Raw genomic sequence first — 8,672 nt, forward strand, 5'->3', positions numbered from 1 at the left:
CTGGGGTGGGAACATGCGGGAAGAACTAACATTATCATATTCTATGTGCACGGCACTATGCTGAGAAGCCATCACTTGTTATTCTAGAAGTGCAGAGGAAGAATAAAACTTTAAAAATCACAGTTGTGATTTAACTTCAAGGTCTGTTACAAGATACAGAAAATCTCCCTCTCCACCAGCTCCTTCCCCTCCCCCAAGACCCCATCCCTAGCCTGCACACCAATAGGTGATAAAATACCTATTACTTTCTGACTGTGATGCCATTATCAACACCCAAGTTCAAAATCATACCCCACTGTTCCTGCTACTTACAGGCACACATGGACAGCAAATGCCCTGCTCCACCCGCTATCCTCCTGAAGTGCAAGAGCTCATTAATTTCATGCATAAAGTTTTTTGAATGCCTGACCTTCCTTGAAATTCAGAGGGTCCAGGCTCACTGAGGATTTAACTCAGGCTAGGAATGGAGTCACACGTGAGGATGATAACCTGGGCTGAGGGCTTTGGGATTAGGTGAAATGGCAGTTGGGAAGGAACAGAGGTGAAACATTAAGAAGGAACCAACTCAGTGCTGAGGGAAGGGCAGGGGGACAAGCCAGAGACTTAGCCCTTTGCCTCTCAGCCTCTTCATTCTTAAGATGGAATGACCCTGAAGTACCCTGAGTACTTGGAAGATCACCTCTCAAGATCAACTAAAACTTTGCATTTATGAATGACACACAGTGCCCAGCACGTAGTTATCACACGATAAACGGCAGCTATTTCTAAAGCTCACTAAGCTCTTTCCCACCTCAGGGCCTCATGCACCGTTTGCTCTTTCTAGATCTCTCAACTCCTTCTCAGCATGCAGGATCTGCTCTAAGGTCAAGTCCCTAGAGAAGCCTTCCCAGACCACTTCTCCACCTTTCCCTCCCCTCCTTTAGGTTCCTCATCGCAGGTTTGCTCATTAGCCCCGAGTTATGACACATTCTCCCTCTTCCCTGACCTCTTGGTTTATTCTTTCCTTCTTGGCCCCAACTGAAACTTTATAATTTATTTCTTCTTCCTTTTACTTGGTTATTGCTTCTATGCATAGGCTTTGTCTATCTTGTTCATCCTGGATTGCCCTGAATCCCCAGGGTTCGCACACAGTTGGAGCTCAATGCATGTTTGCAAAAGGACTGAATTCATATTGACTATTATTTTTCAGGCAAGGAAGCACATTTAGGCAGTTTTCCAAGGAAGATCAGAAATGGAGGCAAGGGTAAGGTGAGTTCTTGATTCTGGAAGCTCAAAGAGACAGAAAACTGTGGTCCCAGGGCTGGACATCATGAAAGGCTATGGAAAGAGGGAAAGAAAAGGAGTACAGGAAGGCAGAGCAGAGTCATCACAGCACCAGGCCACTGGAACCCACTCCGTCATGCCCACGATAAACCCAGGGGAGGACCTGGGAATGGGCAGGGAGCGCCAGATTATCATTTAATCGAGTCGCAGGTAAACCTTTCCACAGATTTTTGAGCCTGTAAAAACAGTTTCTTCCTGGGATATTTGTACAAATGATGCAAATTACATCTATCCAAAGGACAAAAATATCACATAGACGGGGTCACAGAGCAGCCTGGCCCATTGAACAGAATGCAGAAATGTTCCACCTCTCACCCTCAGCCACAGTTTTCTGGTTGACCAGCTCACAGTTGAGATGGTGCAGGAACCAGCCCAGGCCCTGGCTGCCCAGAGCTTAACACTTCTGGTTAGGCAGGAGGATTCAGAAAAGTTCAGAAGGCCTGGGACAACCTCTCCACACGACAGAAACACAGATGAGATGTCAGGAGCAGCAAACTGAAAACTATAAATTGCCATAACCTTCTTAGAGCACCTCCTAGCTGGGTGTGGTGGTGCACACCTGTAATCCCAGTGACTCAGGAGGCTGAGGCGAGAGGATCCCAAATTCAAGGCCAGCTTCAGCAACGTAGGGAGACCCTATCTTAAAATAAAATTTACAAAGGACTGGGGATGTAGGTGAGTGGTAAAGCTCCCCTGGGATCAATCCCCAGTACCACGCGTGCACACACACACACACACACACGCACTGACTATGTGCCACACATTGCATAGGCGTATGCACACTATAGCATTTAACCCTGGTGGCAGTTCTGGGAGATGGCTGTCGTTGACCTACTTGCTTCAGATGAGGATCCTGATACCTGGATAGAAAAAAGATGTACTTGGCCTCAAATATCTGGTGGGTGGGAGAACAAGAATTTGAATCTAAATTATGTGCCCTTTCTGATACATAGTAGCAGACTCTGGAAGGCAAGGTATGCTGTGAAAGCACCATGGGCCCCCACAAGGAACTTGGCGTGTGCAAGCGAGTGGTGCCTATGTCCATTTCCCCAGTTCCCCAGCACTAAAGGTCCCATCTTAATAACTTCTACATCTCTGGGGCTTGGATCCCCACCTTGTGCGCCTCATAGCTATTTATCAAATGTTGATCGCATTGACCAGCTGGCAGAATGACTGCTACCAGACAGGATGGACAGCAGGCCAGCCAGTGTTCTCCCTTTCCTTGTTCACAGATGAACACGTTTATGAGATTCACTTCCATCAATTGAGGGAAATGAGTTGACAGGGGGACGGCAATGAGCTGGATCACAAAGCACAGACTGAGAAAGCAAGCCATCGGGTCTCATGGCAGCAACCCAGAATGTTAAACCAAAAATAAGCCCAGCTCACAGCAGGCAATTTAGGGAAGAGCAGAGGAAGCATAACCTCTGGGCATAAAAGGACCTAGATTCCAATCCCAGCACTGCAGCCTTGCATAGGTACTGAGCCTATCTGAACTTGAGCTTTCTCACCTGTAAATGAGGATAATGCCACCTGACTTGTGCTTGCTATGGGGATTTTAGATAATGTGTGGAATGTCTATAGCACACAATAGGTGTTTGATAAGCCACAGCTATTATGGACTTTAGGGATGATACGTTTGATAGGATGACAAGATTTCCCAGACAGCATTTTTCCCAGAGAGCCCACACTACTAACGTTCACTTCATAACAGTCTTTAGAGGTCAAGTGTTATTCTCCAAGTCCACCAAAATCCACTCCTGCCACCCGTGGCCCCTCAGACTTCCAGTCACAAAAAATCTTCTCATCATACAGCTAGATCTTTCTGTGAAGATTATATTGCAGGAAGTTAAGAAAAAAACAGATCCTCAGATGGACTATGTATTACTTGGGTGTTTTTAATAACTAGCAAGTATAAACTTCAGAATGAGAAAGTATCAACAGGAAAGCTTTCAGCCCCAAAGAAGCTCAACCACGAGGAAGCCAGACTCAACACATCCTCTGCACAACTGGCTTCTCTGGGTTTGGAGCCTATGGAGAAACTCACGCTTTTCTCAGGATTGAGCAAGGAGCTTGCAAGGAGAGTCACAAATGTCCATTACTTTGAGAAACACCAGCATGCTGTTTATTATCTGCTGATTCCTATTCTAAATCATGGCAAGATTTAACATTACTTCTAAAATCTCTTAACCCTTTTCCTTCCATCCCAAAGTCTGGTGTTTCTAGCTCGGGGTTTTCAAACTTTCACTTCCTAGGAAGCAGGGCTTGCCCCCTTGTGTGCATCCACATCACCTGAGGAACTTGCCCACATGCAGTGTCTCACTCAGGAGGTCCGGGGCAGGAGGCTGAGATTCTGCATTTCCAACAAGCTCCCCCAACACTGTTGCTGGTGGTCTGCACTTGGAGTGCAGAGGCACAAGGAAGAAAGCGACTAGAAACCCTAATACCTAGAGTTCATCCGAGAGAACTAAATGTTTGCAGATTTTTCCTCTCCACTGAGCTTTTTTTCTTTAAATGGACCTCTTAAATTAGGCTTGAAAATTAAAGAACTCTATTTAAATCAAATTACGGCAAAGAGAAAGATTTGGAGAAAATAAATGTCTTCACGGTTGTTGCACTGAACCAAGTTCAACCCTCTTCACTGACTAAAAAGGCCCCTGTCTTCTCCTCATAGTCCCAGGGATGCCCTAAGTTAAGTCCTCTGAGGCTTAATTCCACTGCCCCTTCCTGGACCTGCCTGAGCACTTTCTGCAACCAGATAGTCTCCCCCAACACCCACTAACTACTGATCCCTCTGTCTCTTGGCTTGAGGAAGAAAATACTTTTCTGTTCCACTTGGTTGGCAAAGTCGGGAAGGGAAAGAAAATGTGTCATGGAGGAAAAGATTTGTGGGGCTCAGTGGCTTCTCCATAGCCACAATTCCTGCCGTGTGAGCCAAGGCAATTTCTTCAACACCACACTCCTCTGGGCCTCCTCCTCCAACTGCCCTTCAGCCCTGACCAGCTCTTTCTTTATGCCATGTGGTGCTCCCCCGGCCTGGAAATCTCCACTTGGGAAGCCAGCGGGCACCCTCTGTCTCAGTTGCAGTTTCCCTACTGCTATACCCTCCTGCCCCAACACACCCAGGACACCTGGCTACCTGCACCACAAAGGCTAAAAACCATCAGACAGGATCAGGAAGACTTCAGGTTAAAATGTGAGCTGATGAACGGTTTCTTCTCCAAGAAGGGGCTTGCCCACTTGTATGTATGTATGCAGAGTGTGTGGGTGCTTTACTGCACATGCTCAGAAGGTAAGGCAGAGAGGTCATTGAAGAAAATCCTGAACCAGGACACAACAGGATATTTGGGGATGAAGTGGGAGTTCCCTTCCTGGATCAGGCAGCAACCACCTGTGTAGTCCTGGGAAACAGCCCCTGACTCCCCTCACGTACCTTTCCTACATTTCACCCAAATGAAAACCCCTCACTGTCCTGCCTCTGGGTGAGTGAACTCCACCCACCTGCCCTTTCCCTATGTTCACAATCTCAGCCCCTCTCATGCTTGATTCTTTCCTAGGAAACTATTAAATTATTTCTGATGCCCTCATTTTTTCCCCTCCCACCTCTTTGAGTCTTGGAGAGAGTAGTGTGGGGCTTGTTTCAAAAATTCACCTTAGTTTGGCCAAATCATGTTTTCTGTCTATCAAACCAAGGTCAAAGTTATCAACACATTTCCTGGTGCGCTCAATGAAAACTGCTGAAAAATCTTTGGATGGAAGTTACTCCAAAGGCTGTGTCAGTCCAAACTTGAACTTGATAATGCAGCCCCACCCCCTGGGGTCTCCTGATGTCTCTGAGAATCTATTCAAGCACCTCCTATGTATTCACTGAGATTCAGATTCAGTAGGCCCTCACTGAGCACCTATAACATGCAAGCCTTTTTAAAAAATATGATCCATTTAAACCAACCACAGAAGATAGTTATTATTATATCTATCCCACTCAGGAGAAGCTCAAAAAATGTAAGTGTTGCTCAGAACCACTTGCTTAGGACATTAAAAGATCCTAGTTCCCTAACTTCAAACCCACCACTCTTCTCATTATAAAATGGTATCAATTTCTCACATCAGAGACCCACAGGAGAGGATCGATGCTGGGCACAAAAAATATGCATTAAATGAATTTATCTTTCTCTTGCATTTAAGTTTTTAGGTAAATGAGCAAAGTCACAACAACTTATAATTTAAAGACTACGATTATTTAATATATTTTTGTATCACAGTCAAAATTCAACTATTTCAAATAGAGATTAAGAAAAAAACAATTTCAACAGATATGCCAAGATCATTATTAATACCATGACCATCACTCTGATTTCTTTTCAAAGAACTTAAATGTAAATTTGTCTTGTAAAGCAAGACATTAAAAATCATCTCTCCTGAGAAGCCAGGTCTCAGAAAAGAGACAGACAGACACAGGCATCTCAAGACCTCCATTTTGATGCAAAATTTTTTTTAAGTTATCATACTTATTTTAAAATTTGTTGTAAGATAATGCATGTATCTAAGAATTAAGAAAATATTATAAATAACACGAACTATAAGGAGCTGATTTAACAAAGCTTAATTTTGCAAACTGTATGTTCCTCAAAGGAATTCACTATGTTTACCCACCATGAACTCTAAGTATGTAATTGTTGGATAAGTGTATGAATGAATAAACATTTTTATCCTGAAACTACTTTATCATATAAATCAAACAATTTTAACAGAATTTAACATGAACAGACATTGAAATTATTTCCCAATATCCCTGAAGTGAGATCCTAGTTGCTCTTCATCATAACCAAGCTTGGGAACTATCAGACTTTTTATTTTAGCTGTTCTAGTTGAATGAGATGGATGGCACTGTGGGTTCAAATTGCATTTTCTTGATTACTAATGATGTAGAACTCCTTTTTATTTGTCCATTGTCCATTCTACTATCCTCTTTTACAAAGTTCTTGTTCAAGTCTTTCACCAATTTTTTATTGAGTCATCTTTTAATTGTGAATTTTTAGGAAACCTCTATTTATTGTGGACATGGCTCCTTTGTCAGGGGTATGTATTGTGAAAATTTTACTCCAGATTGTGGTTGACTTATTCTTGCAAAAGCACAATTTTGACAAGCTTGGAGACAAAGTCATGTGCATCCATAGGACCCCAGCTCCGCGGTAAGAAAGTCCATGGTCTAAGTTTTCTGAGAGGGCTGCTCCTCCAAACATTTCAGCATGAGATTCCTTATTATGTTAAGACAGAGTTTCCAGTTTTCATCTTGTGATTTGCTGTCTGTCCAGAGAAGTTCACAATCACTAGGCACCTGGAGAGAGTCATGGGACACATGGCCCCATCAAGCACAGGATCTACCCTGAAAGCAGCAGAGGGCCAGGTGTGCACAAATCCATGAAAACAATAAGCACACTAAGCATCCAACAGGGCTGCGGGTATAGCTCATTTGGTAGAGTGCTTGCCTTGCAAGCACAAGGCCCTGGGTTCAAATTCCCAGCACTGCAAAAACAAAAACAAAAACAAAAATATTGTTCCTAAGCATCCAACAACTAGCACCCAATGGAACCACAAGGGACAGCAACCAACCTTGTACTAGACATTTCCATAGATACTCTGTGTTGCTCACATTTGTCTTCATCTCTCACACTGTCCTGAGTCAACACCAAGAAAGGTGATAAAATATGTTCAATGTCACAACGAATGCAGGCAAGGCCAAAACAGTTTTTTAGAACTTAGTTCACTTTTTTTGCCAAAGTAATGCCTGTTTACTATAGAAAAATTGGAAAATACAGATAAGCAAAGAAGAAAGATAACTCATAAACCCCACTTCCAAGAAATAAGCAGTTTAATATTTTAGGGTATGTCTACTCAATCTTTTTCTTCTGCATATATGTTTTAGCTTTTTAAAATGGGCTCGTGAGAGGCATGCTGATTTGCAATCTGTTTCTCCTACTTTTCTTTAACTGTGACAATTTTTCCAAGTCATTGCACTGGGTTCTATTACCTAATGTTTAATGGTCAAATAGCTCTCAACTCAATAGCTGCACCATGGTTTATTTAACCAATCTCCTATTGCTGAACTTCTAGCTTGTTTCCAGTTTTTCACTTATGTGCAACCCTAGGACAAACGTTCTAATAACTGAATCTTTGAGCATCCAAGATTATTTTCTTCTAATAAACTTCTGGAGGTGGAACTGCTGGGTCACGAGGAATGCAAAAGTTAGGTTAGACAGTTTGCACAAATACTGTTGCATTAAAAGGACAAACTGGGATGGGGATGTGGCTCAGTGGCAGAACACTTGCTGAGCATGCATGAGACCCTGGGTTCCATCTGCAGCACTACCAAAAAAAAAAAAAAAAAGGAAGAAAAATGGGACAAAAGGTTTACATTTGCACATTTGTAGAACAAATATGCAGCCCAAACCTTTAAGAGGTGCTCTGTCTCTGTCTGCATTACCTCTCACTGCTGGAGATAACCCAGCCTGGATAGTACACATCCCTTCTCCTCATGTGCTACTGGCTAAAATTCACAAATGTGGCCACACTTAGCTGGCTGTGTGATGTGGCTGAGTCCAGGAAGGAGAGAGCAGAGATATGAGTATACTATAGCCCTGTCTGTCACAGGGTTGAAGAAAATGAGTTTATTTGTTTGTTTTCCCAACCCTCAGTTATCTAGAAAAATCTATTATGGAGATTTAGTACAGATACAGTGAAGTCCACATCTGCTATTCAGTCTTAGCTCTGATCTCATAACTGTGTATCTTTGGGGATGGAAACAGTAATGGCAGTTAACAGTGATTGAGTGCCTCTCTCTATGTAAGGGTATAGTAAGTAGTTAAGCACTCAAATTTTGGAGTCAGACTACTAGGTTCAGTTTCTAGCAGTCGCTGGTTAGCTGTGTGACCTTGGGCAAGCAATTGAACCTCTCTGGGCTTTAATTTCTTCATCCATAAAATAGAGCTAAGAATGGAACCTGTATCAGAGTGTTGGTAAGGATTAAGTGTGTTGTGCCTTTAAATGCACTTAGAACCACGTGTGAATTAGAGCAAACCTTATCTAAGTTTTAGCTGCTACTGTGCCAGGCATTGTGTAAAGTGCTTTGAAGTTGTTAGCCTTCTTCGGGCCAGTTTCCTCCTCCATAAAGTTGGGGAGAGAATATGACCCGCAGGGCTGTTGTTGTGATGGAGTGAAGTCATTTATGGAAAGCAACGCCTGGCATCTGGCCGGAGTAGCTGCTCCATGAACAGCAGACGCTGCTCGCCTCCCCCGCACATTCAATTCATCAAGGTTTGCCGGCCGGCACAATTGTCTCACCCTGTGCC

The 8,672-nt window shown here is 43.3% G+C and overlaps 1 protein-coding gene across 1 annotated transcript in view; it reads right to left on the reverse strand.

The window, feature by feature from the left end:
- NAV2 (neuron navigator 2) overlaps positions 1-8,672 on the reverse strand; it is a 693,848-nt gene that overhangs the window by 646,708 nt on the left and 38,468 nt on the right. The window lies entirely within an intron of this gene.

Source organism: Sciurus vulgaris (assembly GCF_902686455.1).
Source record: "Sciurus vulgaris genome assembly, chromosome: 11".
Classification (NCBI taxonomy): Eukaryota; Metazoa; Chordata; class Mammalia; order Rodentia; family Sciuridae; genus Sciurus; species Sciurus vulgaris.